Here is a 27,100-nt window from a genome sequence, read left to right as displayed (position 1 = left end):
ATGGTTATTCAGTACTGCATACAAAAATCACTGATTCTTTTTAATTGGATCTACCATGTTGGTGAGATGATCATTGATGGCATTATAAACCACCGGTACCAGACTTTTGTATGTCTTTTCCTTGGACCACCAATAAGACAATGCAAATTATTTTAGCATAGGGGCAGTAGTTTTTATTCAATTACTAAGCAGTGGGAAAAGGGTATAGGGAAACAAGGGGCCAGGCTAGATGAACGAACTGCAAAACAATCTAGTAGATGAGCTAAAGCGTTGTAGAGAGATTTGTTGTAGCTTACAAATAAAGAAACAAATGGTGCTACCATGAATTGTAGATCCTTATCCATACTACTGAAGTAAAAGGTGCTACAGGTGATCGGTAGTTTCATATGCACTAAACCTGTGGATTTCCACTTCTTGAGACTTGGGATTGATGTGCACTGAACCTAAGATCTGTCAGTTTCCCAATATTGCACTATTTTTCTTCATGGGTATATTTTTTTCCAGAATGGTTGCTCATAGAAGGTTTATAATGACGCAATAGTAATACCAGCATCATGATCTATGTCAGTTTCCCGTTATTTTCCCACTTGGTTTTTCAAATGATCTTTTCATGGCATATTATGTATATCTCCAATTTTTTTCCTCATTATTTTTGAAGGACCCATTCTTCAAGAATGATGAAATTACATGGACAGACCTATATTAGATGGAGCTTTAAGATGTAATAAACACATTTTAATTATGGGTGAATCTACACTTGTAACCGACATGTTGTTTCTCATCTTCGAGAGCAGTGTATCACCTCGATTGCCTCCCCCATGAGTGTCATGTGTTTGCAATGCGCCCCCTCGAGGAAATATATACATGTGCACTTCTTCAATCTTCATTCTCAGTAACAAAGATTGATAATGAGTCAACATGGGGAGAGGACCATGCAGGCGATTAAACCTAGTCGCCACTCTATCTAACCCCCGCCCCAACCTCGCCGCCGCCATGGAGAGAGGATCGCGGGAGATTGGAGGGCTGCGGTGTGGGATGGCTAAGGAGACGTGTGCTTGACTGGCGGTCTTTGTTAGGTGGTGCTTGACGGCTGTGTTGGTGATCGTGCACGGTGATCTTCAATGGTGGCCCGACCTGGCTGGTTCATCAAAGAAGAAGGGAGACGGTGCATGGTCCTAGACGGCTTCGCCGAGTGGGTGAAGACCATGCCATTTCAGTCCACGCGTACAGCTTCGCCGAGTGGTGCACCACCAGCAACGCCATATTGTGGAGCGTCAAATGGTACCTCCACGCGCAGCTCCACCATGACCTGACGGTGACACAGAAGAAGGCCAAGCCGTCTCGTCGTGCGTCATCTGATTGTCGGTTAAGTTACGCCGTGTGGCGGAGCATCCTCCATGGTAAGCTCACCTGGGTAAGCTACAAGCCATCTGTATGGTTGTGCTGTGCCGTTCAGTGTTGTCCAGTTTTGTATGCTGATCGGTTGCATGCAACATCTCGCTAGCTGAAACTCATTTTACATCGCTGCATACAACACTAGCCAAACAGGTCACTTTATTATCAAGGACGCGAATATCCAGCTGACGTTGTACCTGGGGAGGCCGGCGCGATCATTCCCATGCGCGAGAAGGGATCATCTGGCGAAACCTTCGCACAGGAAGGCTATATCTGACGCCAGACTTATAGCCTTTCCGATTATCAATACTGTAAAATAGTTTATGTCAAAACCGTGCTATTTTACACCAACGGCCTAAATGACTGCAGTATTTCAATACTGTGGAATTTGCAGTACTTTGCTCTCAACCACAGCCTTGTTGAATACAAATCAATGACGTGAGAGAGCTATCCACCATTGGTTGGTGCATAAATAGTCCTGCAGCCATCTTTTCCCAATTCTACGCCAAACCACGCCGCAGCTGCCAGAATTGAGCCCAAACCCTATGATCTGCCACCATGGACGTGTAGCCCGCACGGATATCAGGTGCGCAATTGGGCTCGGTCAGTGGTGAGCAGAGCCGTTGGTGGTGCTGCAACCACCAGGGGGTGAGGCTACCTTGAGCGTTGACACACAACACTGGTTGCCCTGCCTTCGTGTCGCCCAGCCAAGCGAGAGCACCGGTAGCGGCATGAGTGAGTGCGGCGAGAGCCACCGTCACAACGGTACGGTGTGGAATCCCAAGTATAGTGTCACCCATGCTCTGTAGATCAGGAGGCACAACCCCTTCCCCCAAGAGGTCTGTCAACGTCGTCCCGCAGTTAACAACAGCGCTGCCATCCTGCACATCATTGCGGTCATCATAGCAATGCAGGTGCTGATCAGCAGGCCGATAGGGGCCACATCCATCACCGTAATGCTCGTGAACAACATCATGTGTGCCGCCTTCGTATATCATAGTCTAAAAAAAACATTTGAAGGTGTTGGTTGGGGCGAAATAAGTGAATCTACACTAGGGATGAAAATGGAGTGGAAACTTTCCATTTTTCGGAAATGGAAACGGAGAGGAAATGTGAAAACAGAAACGGAAATTTGCAAAACGGAAGTGGAAATAGAATTTTTTACGCGGAAACGGAAACAAAAACGGAACGGTGTTTTCCGGTGGAACATGAATGGAAATGAAACTTTCCGCTTCCGTGAATATGGAATTTCTGTTTTTACTATAGACCTATAGCTGCTTTGTAGCCCAACCACCAAAGAGAACACAATGACACAATTAGTAGAATGGATCTGAGGCCCAACTTCTACTACCACACATGTATTCAGTTTGACCCTCTACGCAATTGTTCAGTACTACTATAATACTATGCTAAGTTGCTAACATAATGATATTATTTTGTAGCCATGTTAAAAACTCTTTAAATTTGTTTGTCTTTGTGTGTATTTATCTATGATTGAAGGGGTTTTTAAGTTCCGATCAATGCCCATTTCTGTTTCCATATCCGCTTTGTATTCGCTCTGTGTCCGTTTCTGGTAGTATCTGCTTCCGTATTCATTTCCCGGGTTTCTGTGTATTCGTTTCCGCTTCTGTAGAGAAATGTGAAAACAAATATGATAGCACTCAGTTCCGTCCGTTTCCACGCCGTTTTCATCCCTAATCTACACTCTAAAATATATCCATATACATCCGCATGTAGTCCGTATTGAAATCTCTAAAATAGCTTATATTTAGAAACGAATTGAGTAGTTGAGGTTAATAAAACCAAGCATCTTCAGAGTCAAACCTTGAGTGTATAGCTCATCACAATTCAAAAGCATTACTACAATCCTTTAAACAAGGATGTGCGAAAATAGAAACCCCGTTACTGAAAAAAAATGCACCTCAACTATTAAATACCAGATGAATAACCAGGTCGGAAGCACTAGCTAACTCTAAGCCAACAGCTACAACATCTAGTCTAGGGCATCACAATCAATAATATCTGTTAGTTTCTTGACTTCCACTACAAGAATGAAAAATAATCTTCTATCACTGCTGCAACCTGCAAACATGGTGTGTCTCAAGACTGCCATGACATGGAAGTGATGAAATGATACCAAATAAAAACTTTGTTTATAGGATAATCACTAAAACTAATAAAAAGCCGCACACATATAAAGGTTCATCGTCAGCTCCAGTGCACATCAACCTGATGAATGTGAACAAATTTCTTATTAACCAGACCTAATGCTGATAATACAAAAAAATTAGATGCAAGTGGGGTACGGTGCTCCCAGAAACGAATCTCAGAGATATCCCTAGTTGCTGAATGTCACTCATATACTATGGTAGCCTGAAACCTGAAGTCTACTGCAGGTATCATTTTGATGGCAGAGAAGAAACACCTTCCGCACTTCGGATCCTTCGCAGCTAGCGATAGCTCTGGGATTCGTTTCTGGGAGCACAAGACCTTGCAATGTTCCTGCGTCAGGGCTGTCTACGGCTATCTGAATGGGTCGGCCACTAACATATCATGGATATGATTGTCGACTCGGTACTCCGGACGAGGATGACCTCTGGTGTACTCAAATTGAGCTTCTTGGGAAGCTCTATTTTCCACTTGTAGCATCCTCTGTATAGTATACACATATTTACTGTTGTAGTCACGGCCTCCTTCAATTTCAATTTGTTTTAGCACTTTTGCATTCAAGACAAAGAATCTGGCAAAGTCAATCTCTTCCTCATAGCCTAGGAACGACTTAAACGCCACTCTCTTCAGATGGGTCTCAAGGCATTCGATTGGATGTAGCGGGTCATACTGATGCACATTTTCCTTATTCATCACAGCGTATTTGGGGAACTGCGAAAACTGGAATTAAGAGGCATATATGTTAATGTTGTTGCAAACCAGACTAAGTAATGTGTGTTAATCAAATCAGAAATACTGTATAAAGCAAGTAAAGATGAGTACTCACCATGACATAGAGCTTACAAGGTGTGGGGCATCCTCGATGAGCAGTTCTGCTTTCTCAGTAGTAGAGATATGACGAAAGCCGATGCTCCTAAGAGTCGGCGAGCTAACGAGGAGACAACAACCCGCAGTGTGAACCTCGGACATGTATATGCTCTCCAAGGCATGGCAGCCAGAGACTAGCCTGTGGAAGACGTCCCCAGAGATTTTTTCGACAAAGGATGAATTTTATTGGCTCAAAATGAAGCATCAAGAGGATACAAAACATGATGAGCACACACCCGGCCTCTGCATAGCAATGATGCACACAGCCGACACCAACACACACGCAAAAATACGCCAACAACTAGCAATGTCATATAAGACCAAAGCTATATTATGTGTAGGCGTGAAAAAAAATAGCCCCAAAGCGACCAGATCCGCTACCGGCAAACTGCAGCAATGACCATATCCGCACCATTCATCTTATGACACCAAATGAACAACGAGATTCTTCAACAGCAACGCCTTCAGGAAGGGAGTGGCGCTCAAGCGCCGCCGTCACCGGATCCAACGACCAAGGCCAGAATCTAAGTTTTCACCCTGAAGAATTAGTCCGAACATATCCGAGCAATGCCTTCAACAAGGTAACGACGTAAAGTAACATTGTCATTGCCAAGTATAACCGACTCGGTTTAGACATGGGCTTTCACCCCGGAGCTCGAGACCGGATGCACGAGTAGCACCACCATCGCAGTCACTTGTGTTGTCTGCCACCTCTTTTCCAAGATTCCAACAACTAAATGCGATATGTGACCGCAATCGCTGCACAACCATCCCTATGCGTCAAGCCGTTATCTATAGTTTGCATCTCACCGCCAAAGTCAACCACCTCTGAAGAGATGAACCCTCCTGAAAGATCTTTGGGTGTCAACCGCTGTCGTGGAGCCGCTGGAGGTCGTTGCATGACAGTCAGTGTCGTTGGTAGCCACCACCACCTGGCCGGTACGATCTGAATCACCGCCATCAAGCACACCAGATCTCACAACCACGCCGGGTCGCCGGCATGCCCTGTTCCAATCTGGTGTACCAGCAAGAGGGGCCTATGGCCGGAGGTGGGATGGTTGTAGCCCTCTTGCCACCCATGTACTGCATGCGTCAGGAGCCGAAGTTGGGCCTCCAGCCGCTACATGCCCCGGCCAGCGAGAAGACATGATCCGTCCACACCGCTGGCTAGGTGAGGGGACGAAGGAGGTAGCGCAACTCGAATCAGCGACACACCATCAAGCAGCAGGACAACGCGAGAGCGGACAGCCTGCCGGAGGCCATCGCTGAGAGCAGCGTACACGCCCCGCCGCCTAGCTCCAAGCCTAGCAGAACCGGCCACTTTGCGCCTTCCGATGGTCCCGCCGCCGCCGGCGCTGGCCAGGCTTTGCCGGCGACGCCCTCCGGCGGCGGTGAGGGGAGAGGAGGAACCGGTGTAGGCCTTGGGCCGCCGGACTGGGGCGCCCCGGTGCGACTCGCTGGAGTCGCACGGGAGCGAGATCCCTTTTTTCCGGAAGTGCCGGTAGTGGAGTACCTTCCGCACTGCTGATAGAATCACTGAGATGGAAACACAAGATAGGGTGAGCTGCTTAAGGAGGGGGAATTTCATGGAGTCTTCGATCTCGTGAGGTAAAACACAATGGCCGATCCGGGCAACAACAAGGGTGGACGCTGAGCGGAGCACAGACGGCGGCAGCGCATGGTCGGCGTAGCTGATATCGAGCTCCTGGAGGTCATCGAGGACCCGGGAGCGAAGCCAGCTCTCCGCCTCAGCGTGGAGGTCACCATGGCACCAGCGAAGGTAGAATCGGCGGACCGGGCCACGGTGTCGGGAGATTATTTTGGAGACGGCGAAGGTGCGGTTGGTGCCGTCGATAAAGCCATCCAGGCAGCGGGTGACCTCGAGGTTGAAGAGGCGCGGAGCGCCATAGGTGGCGCCAACGGCGGGACAGGATCGGTGTGCGGCCGCCGTCCTTGGTGGGGAGAAGGGAGATGATGTTGCCGAGGATTTCATCGGGGAGCCCACTAACGAGATCGTCGGCTGCCATGTCTCTCCGTACCATCTTCCGCGCGGTTCCGACGTTGTTATCGGGCCCGAGTGCTGTCCCCACGGCCTGCTTCATCTCCATGGCCGGCGACTACTAGTGAGTTCTGGTCTCATGGCCGGCGGTCATCACTTGACGAGGCTAGGGTATGGGTTTTTAGGATTTGCCGCCGATCGCTGTGACGGACACTCATCAGGGGGTTTTCGGCCTGCTTCATCTCCATGGCCGGCGACTACTAGTGAGTTCTGGTCTCATGGCCGGCGGTCATCACTTGACGAGGCTAGGGTATGGGTTTTTAGGATTTGCCGCCGATCGCTGTGACGGACACTCATCAGGGGGTTTTCGGCCTGCTTCATCTCCATGGCCGGCGACTACTAGTGAGTTCTGGTCTCATGGCCGGCGGTCATCACTTGACGAGGCTAGGGTATGGGTTTTAGGGCTGGCGCCGATCGCTGTGACGGGGAGTTGATCTTGACGGAGACTCATCAGGGGGTTTTCGGGAGTCTCGGCCTTGAATTTTCCGTCTATGCAGTGGGTTTGGGCTTTGGGCTTTTGGGTCCTCGGCCTTGAATTTAGAGAATTTATGGACGGCCCAAAAAAAATATGCAAAAGAACCAGAATTTGGATGTGTGTGCTCTTTATCTTCATCAGTACGGTATAAGAGGGTATGCCTACAACATGCTTTTGCCTCCAGCTGTTTCAGCACAAAATCGATGCATAATAACACACATCATGCTCTTCTCCTACTTGCTCAGCCATGCTACATAATGCAAACGCAGCTTATGTCTTGTCAAAAGTACACAGCTGAAACGCAATAATTAGTGTTCAACAGAAATAGTTTTTATTTTTGTTGACAAGGGGATGGATTTTATTTACTCGACTAGGACAACGCCCATGTGTTGCAACGGGATATATATAAATATCCTAGTATGTTCGGTTTTTATTCATTTGTTCATATTAATGTGATTGTGTAAACAGATGTTTATCAAATCTCACCCATAATTTGTTTGATGAGAATTTTCACAAGTAAATTAATGTGAAAATGGTGCACTATATAAGTAAATTAAGGTGGTTGATTAGGGTACGGGAAAGGTGCGGACAAAGGGCTTGGTGGGACAAAAAACTGGCTGAACAAAAAATAATAATGGTGGGATGTGGTGGGAGGGAGAGAACCGGTTGAGGAAGTTCATTCGTCAGAAAAAGGAACGCTAATGTTTTTATAAGCACTATATAGAGATATGAGCCACCAAGGTAATACAATCAAAATTAGTGCACACATCTCTGCATAGCTAGGATGCACACATCTAACACCAACAGACACAAAAACACGCCGACAAATAGCATAGTATTATAACACCAAAGACATGCATGCCTAAGAAAAAATAACAAAGTGATCAAATCATAATCGATAAACTACAACAATGACAATATCAACAACAACCATTTTTTGACACCACAAAGACAATGAAAAAGGTTCTTCAACAACAATGCCTTCATTAAGGGAATGGCTCTCAATCGCCGCCATCACCAAATACAACCACCAAAGGACAAATTTTAGGTTTCATCCGGAAGAACAAGTTCGAGCATATGTAAGCAATGCCTTCAACAAGACAATAACCCAAAATCATCGCCATTGACAGGTAAAACCAACTTGGTTCATATCTAGGGTTTGTACCCCAGATTTGGAGAAAGGCTGATTTAATTGGTTGATCAACATAAGTCATTTGCAAGCTAAGGAATGTGAAAATTTGACGCCACTACCTTGTTTACCAGCATGTAAACATATACAATGAACGACAGGTCTTTGTCACATGAGGGGAGGAGAGAGATTTAAAAAAACTGAGAGGGAGGGGTACATTGATTCGGGAGCAGAGAGAGATTGGGGGTAGAAGGTATACATGACAAGTGGGCCCGGATGGTCAATGAGAGGAACAAGTGATCCCAGTTGGGATCGTCCTTTTTCCAGAGTGCCAAGCATGATGAGGGCCAGGAAGGAACGGGATTAGTAAGTATAGGGTGATGATTTCAGGGATCAAGAGGTTAAGATTTGATTCAGACAAGCTCTGCGAGTATAAGGCTGATCATAATGGGAAGTATTATATACGTACTAGTATCATGCATATGATACTAGTGTATGATACTACCTTCACATTTGTCCACAATACATAGTATCATAACTTGGTATCATAGAGAGCTCATTTATTAACATGCATGACACAAAGTAGTACACTATTTAACATGACATGGTAATATATCATGATACTCAACCTCCTCTTTCCTCATTTAATTGTGTGACACCTCAGCAAATTGCCTAGTTGGCTTGCATGATATTACCTATTGTACGCTCATTGTAACCCGCCAGGTTTTAGTCGCGTACATAAGAGCATCTCCAATAGATTATGCAAACTTAGAGATGTAAAAATAGACGTTGTATAAATTACATCATCAAAAAGTACATTTTTCATCTCAAAGAAGAGGCAACTCCAACAGATAATGTATATTGGTTATGTAAAAGTTCAACTCCAATAGATGATGTATATTGGAGATGTAAAACACATTGGATGCGGTGGTCGTGGGCATGACCATGTCTTCCTCCATGGTTGGTTGTGGAGGTGGAGTAGGGGTACCTTGACCGAATGCGGACGCCACGGCCGCCGGCGGCGGCGCGGCCGCGACCACCTTTGATTTTTCGGCCACCCGAGATGGGTTCGTCGCTTGGTTGCACCCCGCTAGCCCCTTCACACTTCCACCGTGGGGATTGGCAGCCCACTGCTTCTTCGCCGGTGGCGCAGCCTACGTCGATGGGACGGGGAGGGAAAAGCTGGGGCGACATGGAGGCGGAGGGGGGATTGGGGAAGGTGGTCGTGCCAGAGAAGGCCGCGGCAGGGTGGGTCAGACCAGCGGTGGCGCGGCGGAGGAGGCGACGTGGTCTTTGGAGTCGGCCATGGCCCGGGTGACGGTCGGCAGGCGGAACAAAAATGAAAGCGTTTGGCGCGTGACCGGCTGTTTTACATCTAATAAAGGTCTCCAGTGTTGTATTTTACATCTCCTGAAGGTGGAGAAGATATAATTTTGTTTACATCGACGTTATGTGTTGGAGGTGTGTTTTTAGGGCTCGAAGATGTATAAGCTAGTTATTTTTGTATCTATGTCATCTATTGGACATGTACAATTAAGCCCCACACTACCGGAATCGCACCCTATGCCGACGGCCCTGGCCGTCGGCATAGCCCTGATTGGCCGTCGGGACAGGCCTATGCCGACGGCCCCCGTCGGCATAGGGCCGTCGGCGTAGCCCGGGAGGCCGTCGGCATAGAAAGGCCGTCGGCATAGGCCCTATCCCGACGGTGTCCGTACATCTATGCCGACGGCCCTGGCCGTCGGCAACGTTACCTCCTAACGGCGGCCGCCGTCAAGTGCTGACCAACGCCTGCTCGCCACGTGGCAAGCCTATGCCGACGGCTAGGCCGTCGGCATAGATTTAAACTAAGCCGACGGCCAGGCCGTCGGCATAGGCCTGCCATGTGGCAGCAACTGGGCTCTCCTGGGGCAAGGCTATGCCGACGGCCTGGCCGTCGGCGTAGTTTAAATCTATGCCGACGGCCAGGCCGTCGGCATAGACTTGCCCGAGGAGCTCCCAGTTGCTGACACGTGGCATCTATGCCGACGGCCTAGCCATCGGCTTAGTTTAAATCTATGCCGACGGATAGGCCGACGGCATAGATGCCACGCGTCACCAACTGGGCGCTCAGGCCAGCCCTATGCCGACGGCCTAGCCGTCGGCATAATTTGTATTTGATTTTTTTTTCTTTTTTCTGTTTGTTTTCAAATCAATTCAATTCAGATATACAGCACATATCAGCAGATATATATGATGGAAATAGACATATAGAACACATCTAAGTATCATCCGTCACCATCACAAGAAAATATGCATAAGCATCATCATAATCAACATAAAGATAAGCATAAGCATATAAAGAAGCACGCAAGTCATCTAAAGGACCATCAAAGACCACAAGTTTATCATCATCACCACACACAAGTCATCTAAAGATACATAAGCATAAGCACACAAGTAACCAAAAGGCTTAAGCGCCAGGACGTCGAGCACCGCGGAGGTCGTCACCGCCAAGACCGCTGAAGCCCAGGTCGTCAGTGCTAGCGGCAGCGCTACCGCCAAGACCGCCTCCACCTCCGCCTCCGCCTCCATGGATCGGAGTGGTCGGGCTCCGTGACTCGGGAGTGCTGCGAAGACCACCGCCAACGGTTGATCCACCGGTTCCCTTGATGTTGAAAAGACATATTAACAGGATATATGACTGTGTTGAAAGGCATGATATGCTTTGAGTGAATAGATTGGGGATGAACTAACCGGCGAGGGGCCAGCGTTCTGTGCCACAAACTCCTCAAAGGTCAGCAACGTTGGTTGTGCTGGAGGACCCTCTGCTGATGGCCATTGAGGACACCTGCCCGCCGCCATTTCCTGAAAAGCGTGCTGCATCTGGCGATCCCTCTGCTGATGGTACGCATCAAGGCGGTCGTGCCACGCCATGGTCTGCTGGCGTGTGTACTCCATGTAGGCCTACAGTATGACATGATGAAACTCATAAAACTACTAAATGCGGAAAATAAAGGGAGCAATGAAGATAAAAGGGAAAATACTTACAGTTTGCTGCTCCTGAAAGAGGGACATTGACGGTGCACTGCTCATGGGCGTGCTCGTGCGCTGGCTCAGGGTCGGGTCGATCTGACGGAGCTATGTGTAGGAGATAGTAGGAGTGATCACAGCATCGAGAACCGCCTCCCGACCGTGCTCCTTCGGCCCCATGCCCACCACCACCCTTTCGTCCAGATCCGCCGCAATGGGGTCAGGTGTGTCAGGATGTAACGCCAGATACCCATCGAAGTAGGCCTTCTTCCTATGCGCGGTCTTCTTGCCGTAGTACTTGGGCTCGCCGGGCTTGGGGTCCTTTCGCGTATGGGCGATCTCCCACGCCTGCATGTGTGAGAGCGGCCGCTTCAGTTTCTCCTCCTGCACCACCAAACAGAGGTTAGTCATACATAAGAAAGTAATGGTAAATAGAAGAAGAAGAATGTTTAATGGGCTTAGTCATACATTAACTGCCTTGTGGAGATAGTGGTTTCGGTTTCCCTGAGCATGTACTCCCTCCTTCCCTCAGTTAGCCTTGTTTTTGACTCTCATAGCCGCCCAGGCTCCAGCCTCATCACACAAAAGATCCACCAATGCCGCCCAGGACTCGTCTTTTCCATAACACCAATTTGGTAACACCTACATAATGAAAGCATAATGGCATGTCAACACAAAACGGTGAAATGTACCACAAGGTAATGAAAGCATAATGAAAAATCTTTTATACTTACCTTCAAAAACTCGTCCCTCTCCAAGGTAATGCCCATCCTCCGCGCGTCTTCCTTGGTCATCTTCACACCAAGATAGTCGTGATGGTATGTCGAGATGGCCACATAGCGCACCTCGTACTGCATCTGGCGGGCCTTCTTCTTGCATTGGCGCAGCACGATCTGGTCCGCTCTGGCCCTGTGCTCCGGGAGAACTCGATAGAATTTCTACAATCATGCATGAAACAAGAATGGAAGAAGCCATGAGTTAAATCATTCATGAAACTAGAATGGACTTGTGCTTCTGAAGAGAACTCACCCAGAAAGTGGTGATCACGGCCTTGGCATGGGTCCCATGGTCCGCGTGGAGGGCCGCTTCCCAGTGCTCCCAGCTCGTGGCCAAGACCCGATGGTTCGGGTGCCTAACTGGATCCGGACAGTACAACCCCGGCCAGTGTAACTTCAGCAAGACGGTGATGAGGCCGTTGGGAATACGGACCCCTTTAGAATATATCCAGTTGCTGCAAAAGAATGAACTATTAGCATGTGACAAGCAAAATAAATAACAACCGGAATGAGTATGTGACAAGCAAAATAATGAAATTATTATAAAGTGGCACTTACTCTTTCCCCGTGGGCTCAATGAGCCACTTCTGCTCCTCAGTAGCAGGAACCTGCTTTGGTAGCTTTGCGTTACCACGCAGCCACCCCTTGTTGTCAACCCCCTCCCCGCCAGCACCATCATCCCCGCCACCACCCTCCTCCTCGCCTGCCTCCCCCTCCCCAACCTCCTCCTCATCCTCCTCCTCCTCGTCCTCCTCCTCCACCTCCTCCTCGGCCCCATCCCGAACCTCCTCCTCCTCGCCTGCCTCGTCCTCCTCCTCCTCCTCACTAGAGGAGGGTACCTCACTAGAGGATGGCCTCGAAGGCAACACCCCTAAGTCGGTGAGGGTGCGCTCTTTCTGGCCGCGACCCCCTGTAGTGGCTCTCCCCCCACCACCTCGCCCTCTAGGGGCTCTCCCCCCGCCCCCTCCTCCTCTAGGGGCACCTCTCTGTTGGAAATATGCCCTAGAGGCAATAATAAATGGTTATTATTATATTTCCTTGTTCTTGATAATTGTCTATTGTTCATGCTATAATTGTGTTATCCGGAAATCGTAATACATGTGTGAATACATAGACCACAACGTGTCCCTAGTAAGCCTCTAGTTGACTAGCTCGTTGATCAACAGATAGTCATGGTTTCCTGACTATGGACATTGGATGTCATTGATAACGGGATCACATCATTAGGAGAATGATGTGATGGACAAGACCCAATCCTAAGCATAGCTCAAATATCGTGTAGTTCGTTTGCTAGAGCTTTTCCAATGTCAAGTATCTTTTCCTTAGACCATGAGATCGTGCAACTCCCGGATACCGTAGGAGTGCTTTGGGTGTGCCAAACATCACAACGTAACTGGGTGACTATAAAGGTGCATTACGGGTATCTCCGAAAGTGTCTGTTGGGTTGGCACGGATCGAGACTAGGATTTGTCACTCCGTATGACGGAGAGGTATCTCTGGGCCCACTCGGTAATGCATCATCATAATGAGCTCAATGTGACTAAGGAGTTAGCCACGGGATCATGCATTACGGTACGAGTAAAGAGACTTGCCGGTAACGAGATTGAACAAGGTATTGGGATACCGACGATCGAATCTCGGGCAAGTAACATACCGATTGACAAAGGGAATTGTATACGGGATTGATTGAATCCTCGACATCCTGGTTCATCCGATGAGATCATCGTGGAACATGTGGGAGCCAACATGGGTATCCAGATCCCGCTGTTGGTTATTGACCGGAGAGGCGTCTCGGTCATGTCTGCATGTCTCCCGAACCCGTAGGGTCTACACACTTAAGGTTCGGTGACGCTAGGGTTGTAGAGATATTAGTATGCGGAAACCCGAAAGTTGTTCGGAGTCCCGGATGAGATCCCGGACGTCACAAGGAGTTCCGGAATGGTCCGGAGGTGAAGAATTATATATAGGAAGTCCAGTTTCAGCCACCGGGAAAGTTTCGGGGGTTATCGGTATTGTACCGGGACCACCGGAAGGGTCCCGGGGGTCCATCGGGTGGGGCCACCTATCCCGGAGGGCCCGATGGGCTGAAGTGGGAAGGGAACCAGCCCTTAGTGGGCTGGGGTGCCCCCCCTTGGGCCTCCCCCTGCGCCTAGGGTTGGAAACCCTGGGGGTGGGGGGCGCCCCACTTGGCTTGGGGGGAAGCCACCCCCCTTCCCCCTTGGCCGCCACCCCCCCTTGGAGATCCCATCTCCCAGGGCCGGCGCCCCCCAGGGGTCCTATAAATAGTGGGGGGAGGGAGGGCAGCAGCACCACAGCCCCTGGCGCCTCCCTCTCCCCCTGCAACACCTCTCCCTCTCGCAGAAGCTTGGCGAAGCCCTGCCGAGACCCCGCTACTTCCACCACCACGCCGTCGTGCTGCTGGATCTCCATCAACCTCTCCTTCCCCCTTGCTGGATCAAGAAGGAGGAGACGTCCCTGCTCCGTACGTGTGTTGAACGCGGAGGTGCCGTCCGTTCGGCACTCGGTCATCGGTGATTTGGATCACGGCGAGTACGACTCCATCAACCCCGTTCATTAGAACGCTTCCGCTCGCGATCTACAAGGGTATGTAGATGCACTCCTTTCCCCTCGTTGCTAGTATACTCCATAGATGGATCTTGGTGATGCGTAGAAAATTTTAAATTCTGCTACGAACCCCAACAGTGGCATCATGAGCCAGGCCTATGCATAGTTACTATGCACGAGTAGAACACAAAGCAGTTGTGGGCGTAGATGTTGTCAATTTTCTTGCCACTACTAGTCTTATCTTGTTTCGGCGGTATTGTGGGATGAACCGGTCCGGACCGACCTTACACGTACGCTTACGTGAGACAGGTTCCACCGACTGACATGCACTAGTTGCATAAGGTGGCTAGCGGGTGTCTGTCTCTCCCACTTTAGTCGGAACGGATTCGATGAAAAGGGTCCTTATGAAGGGTAAATAGAAATTGGCATATCACGTTGTGGTTTTACGTAGGTAAGAAACGTTCTTGCTAGAAACCAATAGAAGCCACGTAAAAACTTGCAACAACAATTAGAGGACGTCTAACTTGTTTTTGCAGCATGTGCCTTGTGATGTGATATGGCCAGAAGATGTGATGAATGATATATGTGATGTATGAGATTGATCATATTCTTGTAATAGGAATCACAACTTGCATGTCGATGAGTATGACAACCGGCAGGAGCCATAGGAGTTGTCTTTATTTTTTGTATGACCTGCGTGTCATTGAATAACGCCATGTAAATTACTTTACTTTATTGCTAAACGCGTTAGCCATAGAAGTAGAAGTAATCATTGGCGTGACAACTTCATGAAGACACAATGATGGAGATCATGATGATGGAGATCATGGTGTCATGCCGGTGACGAAGATGATCATGGTGCCCCGAAGATGGAGATCAAAGGAGCAAAATGATAATGGCCATATCATGTCACTATTTGATTGCATGTGATGTTTATCATGTTTTGCATCTTATTTGCTTAGAACGACGGTAGTAAGTAAGATGATCCCTTATAATAATTTCAAGAAAGTGTTCCCCCTAACTGTGCACCACGTGATGATCGGGTGTGATAGATTCTAACGTTCGCATACAACGGGTGTTGACGAGCCTAGCATGTACAGACATGGCCTCGGAACACACGCAATACACTTAGGTTGACTTGACGAGCCTAGCATGTACAGACATGGCCTCGGAACACGGAGGACCGAAAGGTCGAGCATGAGTCGTATAGAAGATACGATCAACATGGTGATGTTCACCGATCTTGACTAGTCCGTCTCACGTGATGATCGGACACGGCCTAGTTAACTCGGACCATGTTTCACTTAGATGACTAGAGGGATGTCTATCTGAGTGGGAGTTCATTAAATAATTTGATTATATGAACTTAATTATCATGAACTTAGTCTAAAATCTTTACAATATGTCTTGTAGATCAAATGGCCCATGTTGTCCTCAACTTCAATGCGTTCCTAGAGAAAACCAAGCTGAAAGATGATGGCAGCAACTATACGGACTAGGTCCGGAACCTGAGGATCATCCTCATAGCTGCCAAGAAAGATTATGTCCTAGAAGCACCGCTAGGTGATGCACCCATCCCAGAGAACCAAGACGTTATGAACGCTTGGCAATCACGTGCTGATGATTACTCCCTCATTCAGTGCGGCATGCTTTACAGCTTAGAACCGGGGCTCCAAAAGCATTTTGAGAAACATGGAGCATACGAAATGTTCGAAGAGCTGAAAATAGTTTTGCAAGCTCATGCCCGGGTCGAGAGATATGAAGTCTCCGACAAGTTCTTCGGCTGTAAAATGGAGGAAAATAGTTCTGTTGGTGAGCACATACTCAGAATGTCTGGGTTACACAACCGCTTGTCTCAGCTAGGAGTTAATCTCCCGGATGACGCGGTCATTGACAGAATCCTTCAGTCGCTTCCACCAAGCTACAAGAGCTTTGTGATGAACTTCAATATGCAGGGGATGGAAAAGACCATTCCCGAGGTATATTCAATGCTGAAATCAGCGGAGGTGGAGATCAGAAAAGAACATCAAGTGTTGATGGTGAATAAAACCACTAAGTTCAAGAAAGGCAAGGGTAAGAAGAACTTCAAGAAAGACGGCAAGGGAGTTGCCGCGCCCGGTAAGCCAGTTGCCGGGAAGAAGTCGAAGAATGGACCCAAGCCTGAGACTGAGTGCTTTTATTGCAAGGGAAGTGGTCACTGGAAGCGGAATTGCCCCAAATACTCAGCGGACAAGAAGGCCGGCAACACCAAAGGTATATGTGATATACATGTAATTGATGTGTACCTTACCAGTACTCGTAGTAGCTCCTGGGTATTTTATACCGGTGCGGTTGCTCATATTTGTAACTCAAAACAGGAGCTGCGGAATAAGCGGAGACTGGCGAAGGACGAGGTGACGATGCGCGTCGGGAATGGTTCCAAGGTCGATGTGATCGCCGTCGGCACGCTACCTCTGCATTTACCTACGGGATTAGTTTTAAACCTCAATAATTGTTATTTAGTGCCAGCTTTGAGCATGAACATTGTATCTGGATCTCGTTTAATTCGAGATGGCTACTCATTTAAATCCGAGAATAATGGTTGTTCTATTTATATGAGAGATATGTTTTATGGTCATGCTCCGCTGGTCAATGGTTTATTCTTGATGAATCTCGAACGTGATGTTACACATATTCATAGTGTGAATACCAAAAGATATAAAGTTGATAACGATAGTCCCACATACTTGTGGCACTGCCGCCTTGGTCACATCGGTGTCAAGCGCATGAAGAAGCTCCATGCAGATGGACTTTTGGAGTCTCTTGATTACGAATCATTTGACACGTGCGAACCATGCCTCATGGGTAAGATGACCAAGACTCCGTTCTCCGGAACAATGGAGCGAGCAACCAATTTATTGGAAATCATACATACCGATGTGTGCGGTCCAATGAATGTTGAGGCTCGCAGAGGATATCGTTATGTTCTCACTCTCACTGATGATTTAAGAAGATATGGGTATGTCTACCCAATGAAACACAAGTCTGAAACCTTTGAAAAGTTCAAGGAATTTCAGAATGAGGTTGAGAATCAACGTGACAGGAAAATAAAATTCTAACGATCAGATCGTGGTGGAGAATATTTAAGTCACGTATTTGGCACGCACTTAAGGAAATGTGGAATCGTTTCACAACTCACGCCGCCTAGAACACCTCAGCGAAACAGTGTGTCCGAACGTCGTAATCGCACTCTATTGGATATGGTGCGATCTATGATGTCTCTTACCGATCTACCGCTCTCATTTTGGGGCTATGCTTTAGAGACTGCCGCATTCACTTTAAATAGAGCTCCGTCGAAATCCGTTGAGACGACACCGTATGAATTATGGTTTGGGAAGAAACCTAAGCTGTCGTTTCTAAAAGTTTGGGGATGCGATGCTTATGTCAAGAAACTTCAACCTGAAAAGCTCGAACCCAAGTCGGAAAAATGTGTCTTCATAGGATACCCTAAGGAAACCATTGGGTATACCTTCTACCTCAGATCCGAAGGCAAGATCTTTGTTGCCAAGAACGGGTCCTTTCTGGAGAAAGAGTTTCTCTCGAAAGAATTGAGTGGGAGGAAAGTGGAACTTGATGAGGTGATAGTCACCCCTTCCGAACCGGAAAGTAGCGCAGCGCGGGAAGATATTCCTGTGGTGCCTGCACCGACTGGGGAGGAAGTTAATGATGATGATCATGAAGCTTCGGATCAAGTTACTGCTGAACTTCGTAGGTCCACAAGGACACGTTCCGCACCAGAGTGGTACAGCAACCCTGTCCTGGAAATCATGTTGTTAGACAACGGTGAACCTTCGAACTATGAAGAAGCGATGGCGGGCCCGGATTCCAACAAATGGATTGAAGCCATGCAATCCGAGATAGGATCCATGTATGAAAACGAAGTATGGACTTTGACTGACTTGCCCGATGATCGGCGAGCCATAGAAAATAAATGGATCTTTAAGAAGAAGGCAGACGCGGATGGTAATGTGACCATCTATAAGGCTCGACTTGTCGCTAAGGGTTATCGACAAGTTCAAGGGGTTGACTACGATGAGACTTTCTCACCCGTAGCGAAGCTGAAGTCCGTCCGAATCATGTTAGCAATTGCCGCATTCTACGGTTATGAGATATGGCAAATGGACGTCAAAATGGCATTCCTTAACGGCTTTCTTAAGGAAGAATTGTATATGATGCAGCCGGAAGGTTTTGTCGATCCTAAGAATGCTGACAAAGTATGCAAGCTCCAGCGCTCTATCTATGGGCTGGTGCAAGCATCTCGGAGTTGGAACATTCGCTTTGATGAGATGATCAAAGCATTTGGGTTTACACAGACTTATGGAGAAGCCTGTGTTTACAAGAAAGTGAGTGGGAGCTCTGTAGCATTTCTCATATTATATGTGGATGACATACTATTGATGGGAAATGATATAGAATTCTTGGAAAGTATAAAGGCCTATTTGAATAAGTGTTTTTCAATGAAGAACCTTGGAGAAGCTGCTTATATATTAGGCATCAAGATCTATAGAGATAGATCAAGACGCCTCATTGGTCTTTCACAGCGTACGTACCTTGACAAGATATTGAAGAAGTTCAATATGGATCAGTCCAAGAAGGGGTTCTTGCCTGTATTGCAAGGTGTGCAATTGAGCACGGCTCAATGCCCGACCACGGCAGAAGATAGAGAAAAGATGAGTGTCATCCCCTATGCCTCGGCCATAGGGTCTATTATGTATGCCATGCTTTGTACCAGACCTGATGTAAACCTTGTCGTAAGTTTGGTAGGAAGGTACCAAAGTAATCCCGGCATGGAACACTGGACAGCGGTAAAGAATATCCTGAAGTACCTGAAAAGGACTAAGGATATGTTTCTCGTTTATGGAGGTGACGAAGAGCTCGTCGTAAAGGATTACGTCGACGCTAGCTTCGACACAGATCTGGATGACTCGAAGTCACAAACCGGATACGTGTATATTTTGAATGGAGGGGCAGTAAGCTGGTGCAGTTGCAAGCAAAGCGTCGTGGCGGGATCTACATGTGAAGCAGAGTACATGGCGGCCTCAGAGGCAGCACAGGAAGCAGTCTGGATAAAGGAGTTCATCACCGACCTAGGGGTGATTCCCAATGCGTCGGGCCCGATGACTCTCTTCTGTGACAACACTGGAGCTATTGCTCTTGCCAAGGAGCCCAGGTTTCACAGGAAGACCAGGCATATCAAGCGTCGCTTCAACTCCATTCGTGAAAGTGTTCAAAATGGAGACATAGATATTTGTAAAGTGCATATGGACCTGAATGTAGCAGATCCGTTGACTAAACCTCTCCCTAGAGCAAAACATGATCAACACCAGAACTCTATGGGTGTTCGATTCATCACAATGTAACTAGATTATTGACTGTAGTGCAAGTGGGAGACTGTTGGAAATATGCCCTAGAGGCAATAATAAATGGTTATTATTATATTTCCTTGTTCATGATAATTTTCTATTGTTCATGCTATAATTGTGTTATCCAAAAATCGTAATACATGTGTGAATACATAGACCACAACGTGTCCCTAGTAAGCCTCTAGTTGACTAGCTCGTTGATCAACAGATAGTCATGGTTTCCTGACTATGGACATTGGATGTCATTGATAACGGGATCACATCATTAGGAGAATGATGTGATGGACAAGACCCAATCGTAAGCATAGCTCAAAGATCGTGTAGTTCGTTTGCTAGAGCTTTTCCAGTGTCAAGTATCTTTTCCTTAGACCATGAGATCGTGCAACTCCCGGATACCGTAGGAGTGCTTTGGGTGTGCCAAACGTCACAACGTAACTGGGTGACTATAAAGGTGCATTACGGGTATCTCCGAAAGTGTCTGTTGGGTTGGCACGGATCGAGACTGGGATTTGTCACTCCGTATGACGGAGAGGTATCTCTGGGCCCACTCGGTAATGCATCATCATAATGAGCTCAATGTGACTAAGGAGTTAGCCACGGGATCATGCATTACGGTACGAGTAAAGAGACTTGCCGGTAACGAGATTGAACAAGGTATTGGGATACCAACGATCAAATCTCGGGCAAGTAACATACCGATTGACAAAGGGAATTGTATACGGGATTGATTGAATCCTCGACATCATGGTTCATCCGATGAGATCATCGTGGAACATGTGGGAGCCAACATGGGTATCCAGATCCCGCTGTTGGTTATTGACCGGAGAGGCGTCTCGGTCATGTCTGCATGTCTCCCGAACCCGTAGGGTCTACACACTTAAGGTTCGTGACGCTAGGGTTGTAGAGATATTAGTATGCGGAAACCCGAAATTTGTTCGGAGTCCCGGATGAGATCCCGGACATCACGAGGAGTTCCGGAATGGTCCGGAGGTGAAGAATTATATATAGGAAGTCCAGTTTCGGCCACCGGGAAAGTTTCGGGGGTTATCGGTATTGTACCGGGACCACCGGAAGGGTCCCGGGGGTCCACCGGGTGGGGCCACCTATCCCGGAGGGCCCCATGGGCTGAAGTGGGAAGGGAACCAGCCCTTAGTGGGCTGGGGCGCCCCCCCTTGGGCCTCCCCCTGCGCCTAGGGTTGGAAACCCTGGGTGTGGGGGGCGCCCCACTTGGCTTGGGGGGGAAGCCACCCCCCCTTCCCCCTTGGCCGCCGCCCCGCCTTGGAGATCCCATCTCCCAGGGCCGGCGCCCCCCCAGGGGTCCTATAAATAGTGGGGGGGAGGGAGGGCAGCAGCACCACAGCCCCTGGCGCCTCCCTCTCCCCCTGCAACACCTCTCCATCTCGCAGAAGCTTGGCGAAGCCCTGCCGAGACCCCGCTACTTCCACCACCACGCCGTCGTGCTGCTGGATCTCCATCAACCTCTCCTTCCCCCTTGCTGGATCAAGAAGGAGGAGACGTCGCTGCTCCGTATGTGTGTTGAACGCGGAGGTGCCGTCCGTTCGGCACTCGGTCATCGGTGATTTGGATCACGGCGAGTACGACTCCATCAACCCCGTTCATTAGAACGCTTCCGCTCGCGATCTACAAGGGTATGTAGATGCACTCCTTTCCCCTCGTTGCTTACTCCATATATGGATCTTGGTGATGCGTAGAAAATTTTAAATTCTGCTACGAACCCCAACACTCTCCCTCGACCTCCCTGTGAGGAGTCATCGTCAAGTAGCCGAGGGGGAGGATTACGTGCTCGACCACTCCGACTAGGCAGGCCAACGACCTTGCGTAGGAAACCCATGCCGTCGGCCCTCCCCTTGCCCATGTTCCACGAACCTGCATTGAAAAGAGAATAAGCAATTAGTAAATTAATGAAATGAAGGAAAAGGCATGATAATAAACACATTAATAAAAATGCATAAAAGGCATATTCCTAAACTATAGAAAAAAAGACTTGACACGTACATCTGCTAGAAACCATATGAATCATCACTGTTGTAACCTCTTTCTCGGTCCGTCTCATCATCACTATCAATCATATCATCTTCGTTGTCTGACGGAGGTGGAGGCTCTTCCTCGTCGTCAGCGTCTTCGTTTAACTTTTCTAGCATAAGTATGTCATTTTCATTGACAATGGTCTCACCATCATTCCGTGCTTCGTCGTCGTTTGGATCCACATCATCATCACCCAATGGTCTAGCGTCATCGTTTCTAACCACATCATCATCATCAGGTTGCTCTTGATAGAACACTCCCTCGTATGTCATGGGGTTAATGTTGTAGTAATCGTCTTCATTCGGGTTCGGTAGCTTACCATGCGGCGACACCTTGAACACAACTTCCCAACCCTTTAGGTACTCTTTCTGGCATGGGTAAGGCAGATAATATACTTGTGTAGCTTGGGTAGCCGCAATGAAGAGATCGGCTCCGGCATAGACGGTTGATGGTTTAACTTCGACCAAACCAATGGAAGGCGTATGTTTTACCCCCTCCGGCGGATCGAACCATCGACATTTGAACACAGGCAGACTTAGGGTCTCGCGCCCCTGGTGGAATTTAATCTCGTATGTATTTTGTACCCTTCCGTAGTAGTCTACTGAATTCTGACCGGGGGTGTACACTCCGGTATTTATAGTTTTGGGATCAGGCCGGCTGTTCTGGTGCTCCTCAGTATGGAAGCGATACCCATTCACATCATACTTTTTACATGTCATGACGGCAGGGTCAAAACCCATGGAAACCCATCTCAATTCATCATCCATAGATATGTTCGGATCTTTTCCCTACAAGTATAATTGAAATTGTTGCGTGCATTAGTGAACTAATAAATGTTGAACTAGGTATTTAATAGGGGAGTGTGGAAAATTACTTTCTCCATGAACCAAGCAACAAAATTTTTACGTCCAGGGTTTCCATGACAGAGAAGAGTAAGTGCCTCCGCCTCAGTAGGAGGATTCATTCCCGTCCATTCCTCTTGAACGAAATCACTAAAAAAAGAAAACCGGTGTTAGACCGGGACTAAGTGAACATAAAACATGATGATGTGGAAGACATAAAGGAATGGTGTAGTGGTATTACCTCATCCACACTTCCTCAACTTCCCTGATGTTGTGCAAGATATAGAACATGAGGTCCTCCCACTCTTGTCGTGGCATGTTATAAGGTTTTGAGGCACCAGCCCTCCCACCTTGCGCGTTGAATAGATGGAGCTTGGGTTGATACTTCGGCTCTTCTATATTGTATCGAGGCACCTTGTTATGCAGATGGGGAACGTGGTCTGGATAGTATGATGTCCTGAGGTCTGACACCTCCTCTAGGATAACTGCCTCAGCTATGGAAGCTTCAATCTTAGCTTTGTTTCCACATTTCTGTCGGAGATGCTTGTTCTGTCTCTCAGGGCCGTACTGCCAGCGATTCTGCACAGGCCCCCCCAACAATACCTCGTTCGCGAGGTGCAGAATGAGATGTGTCATCGGTGTAAAGAAGCCTGACGGAAAGATCTTCTCTAGCATGACTATCAACTCCGGTGCCTTCTTATGCAATTTTTCAACCACATCTTTACTTACTTCTTTAGCACAGAGCGTGCGGAAGAAATGGCTTAGCTCGGCAAGCACTCGCCAGACATGCTCGGGGACATAGCCCCGAACCATCACCGGCATTATCCGCTCAATCCATACATGGTAGTCATGACTCTTCAGGCCGGTCACTTTGCCCGTTGAAAGATTGACTCCCTTACTTATATTCGATGCATAACCATCGGTGAACTTCAAAATGTGTTTCAGCCAGATAAGTACTTCCTTTTTTCTGGCGGTTTAAGGACAAAGTCAGCATCTGGCTTGAACCAGTTTTTTCGACCGCCTGTGGGAGGCTTCATGTCCAGACGTGGTCTATCACAAATTCTCTGTTGATCGGCTCTAGCTTTAACGTTATCCTTCGTCTTATCAGGAATATTGAGGATCGTGTGGAAAAGGGACTCTGGCACATTCTTTTCGGTGTGCATCACATCGATACTGTAAGGAAGTTTGAGGTCCTTGAAATAGGGAAGCTGTGAGAAGGGGGTAATGTGAGTCCAGTTGTGCGTCTCACCATATCCCTCGAAGCCTTTGGCTTTGGCTTTGGCTTTGCCTTTGCCTTTGACTTTAGGCTGGAGAGCTTTTAGCTGAGCAAGAAAATCTGCCCCCGAAAATGTTGGAATCTCGGTTACTTCATGAACAACCCGGCCTTTCGTGAAGTTCTTCTTGTCTTCCCTGTCTGGATGGTCTGGAGGGAGGAACTGTCGATGCAGGTCAAAGGCTACATACTTGCCACCCTTACTCAGCCAAATCATTCGCAGAGCCTGCATGCACACTGGGCATGGCATCTTCCCACTTGTACACCATCCGCAGAATAGAGCATAGCCGGGAAAGTCATGCATGCAATAGTGCAACCAAACTTTCATCAAGAAATTTCTCTGCAGATCCCGGTCGTATGTCAACGTCGGAAAGTATCAAGAATGGTGCAAAGCATCCACCAGTGGCTGCATAAACACACCCAATTGCTTCCCCGGATAATCAGGCCCCGGAATGATGAGCGACAAGAACATGGTCTTGCGTTGCATTAGGGCACCGGGAGGAAGATTGAGCGGAATTACAAACACGGGCCAGCAGCTGTATGGATTGGACGACATACCATATGGATTCAACCCATCACCTGATATGGCTATTCTGACATTCCCAGCCTCGGCTGCTTCCTCGGGGTATTCTTCATTGAACGACTTCCATGCTTCCCCTTCCGATGGATGTACGATTTTTTTGGATTGTACCTTATACCTTCCTTGTGCCACTTCATCATTTTGGCAGACTCCTTCGTGATGAAAAGGCGCTGCAGTCTTTTTATAAAATCAAGATACCGAAGAACCTTAACGGGGATGGTTAGCTGCTTTTTCTCACCATCCTCACCGACCACCTCAATGTACCGAGACGAACCGCACTGCCTACAGTACTTTTCATCCGCATACTCGTGCCTAAACAAAAGGCAATTCTTCGGGCAAACATCTATTTTCTCATAATCCATAGAGAGTGCCTTCATGATTTTCTTTGTATCGTACATGCTTTTCGGCAGTTCATGACCCTCAGGGAGGCTGTTAGCCCATACTCCCAAGAATGCTTCGAAGCATTTCTGGCTACAGCCGTACTCAGCCTTGACTGCAATCAGTTGCGAGATGGCATCCAGCTGAGATATTTTCGCACCCGCATAAAGAGGTTTCTTCGACGAGGCCAAGACCTCCAAGAAGGCCTTTGCGGTTGCCTCCGGCTCCTCCGGTTCATTCTATGAAGGTGTCGCATTTCCCGTTTCTGCAACAATGACATCATCTAGCATGTCCCTGACCCCGTCGTCCTCATATCCATCGATGCGTTGTCGCATCACCTCCTCTCTACCACGGTTCTGCTCGGCTATGTTTATCGGCGGCATGTCAAAGTTTGGCATATATCCGTGCGTGCGAAGGTGCTCACTCATGTCCGTCTGATTTCTACGGTGACGTCTGGCACATCTCGCACAGGGGCATGGTGGGATAATTCTCATTGGACAACGGAATATCTCCTTCAAATACACATCGGTTTTCGCGACCCACTCTGATGTTAGTCGATTCCGACGGATAAAACCACTGTACATCCACTGATTATCTGCCATCCTCTGCTTTTTTGCAAGCCACGCAACATAATTAAGGATTCACTTAAATTAATCACATCAAATTTTCAGTTTCTACCGCGTTGAATCCACCTACATCTCTAATAGGTAAAGATGGGTCTAATCCCACCCGAGGATGTGTAGATTGAGTACGTTCTCCATTCTACCCCGTTCCGAGGCAAAATTTCGGCACCTCCCCACTGTTCTCCAGATACACGTCTCGGCAAATAGCCGAGAGAATGTGCTCCGGAGAACAATGGGGAGGTGCCGCCGAAATCCTGTCTCGGAACAGGGTAGAACATGGAGAACATAATCAATCTACACATCCTCGGGCTGTCCGTGGAAAACGCTAGACAATCTGAAAGAGCTGCGGTGATAAATATGCAATTGAATGCATATTTATCAATGCAACCCTTTCGGACGGGAGACCTAGGTTACGCCAGATGACTTGAGAATGAAATCTAGTGATATGAAAAAAGGGAGGAGATGGACTTGTAGCTCACCCTCGGCTGTAGAAGAAGTAGTCGAACAGCAGAGGGATGCTCAGGGGGACCAACGCGTCGGACAACGGTCACTCCGATGAAATGCGACACCACAAAGCCTGCAAAATCCACCGAAAGAACAACTTAGATCATCACATCTGAGTCAATCAAAATTTTGTCTTCAATTTTTTTTTGCAATATCATCATGATGAACTAACCACTAACCATGATCCGAATTTTAACATCTGTCTATCTATCTACTTCACAAAACATCTATCTACATATCATATCGAGAGATGCGACGCCACAAACCCTTTAAATTCCACCGAGTAAAATTTTTGGAACTTCGCATCTCATGTAGCATTTCAACAACATCTCAAATTGTAGGACAGAATGCATATATTCTACATTATTCAAAACATAAAGTAAAAAAACTTAGATGATCATGATACTTCAAATTAATTTTTTACCGCATTGATTAATTTTTTTGGTCAAAACTAAAATGTACCTACCTATCAATACATTGATGTACCTAGAAATTTATCTACTTATCTATCCATTTCATTCAACTATCCAAATTTTAACATTTCTCTATCTATCTACTAAAATTGCACTAAACATACAAAATAATTGCACTACACTAATTTTGTCTATCTAGCTAACACAACGGCGGCATCAGCTACAACTCCGGCGAGTGACCGGGGGGCGGGGAAGCTCATCGAGGGGAAGCAGCACCGGAGCGGCTGGAGGACAACAGGGGCGGGGGAGGTGGCGACGTCGGAGGGGGCCGGGACGAGGCAAGGGCGGGGCCTGGCAGACGGTGGTCGGCACCGGGCGGACGGTTGTCGGCGCAGTGGCGGAGGAGGTCGGTCGGAGCCGGGCCAGGAGAAGGGGGCGTCGGGGCAGGGGCCCCCTTAGGGAGGGCTTCAGCGGAGTGGGTGGAGCAGCGGCCGAAGATCAGGCCGGGGACTCCGGCCGGGGGGGAAGACGATGGCAGCGCGGCGCGGGTGGGTGGGTGGAGACAACGGCGGTGGTGGGTGGGGGGTGGAGA

General features: G+C 48.1%; 1 pseudogene; it reads right to left on the bottom strand.

Moving 5' to 3' along the window:
- Window positions 1–4,090: 4,090 nt before the first annotated feature.
- On the bottom strand, window positions 4,091–6,539 carry LOC109778373 (putative F-box/LRR-repeat protein At3g58880; annotated as a pseudogene).
- Between the last annotated feature and the right edge of the window lie 20,561 nt (window positions 6,540–27,100).

Source organism: Aegilops tauschii, chromosome 3, assembly GCF_002575655.3.
Source record: "Aegilops tauschii subsp. strangulata cultivar AL8/78 chromosome 3, Aet v6.0, whole genome shotgun sequence".
Lineage (NCBI taxonomy): Eukaryota > Viridiplantae > Streptophyta > Magnoliopsida > Poales > Poaceae > Aegilops > Aegilops tauschii.
Note: the sequence above shows the minus strand (reverse complement) of the source record. Positions and strands in the feature narration are given on the sequence as shown.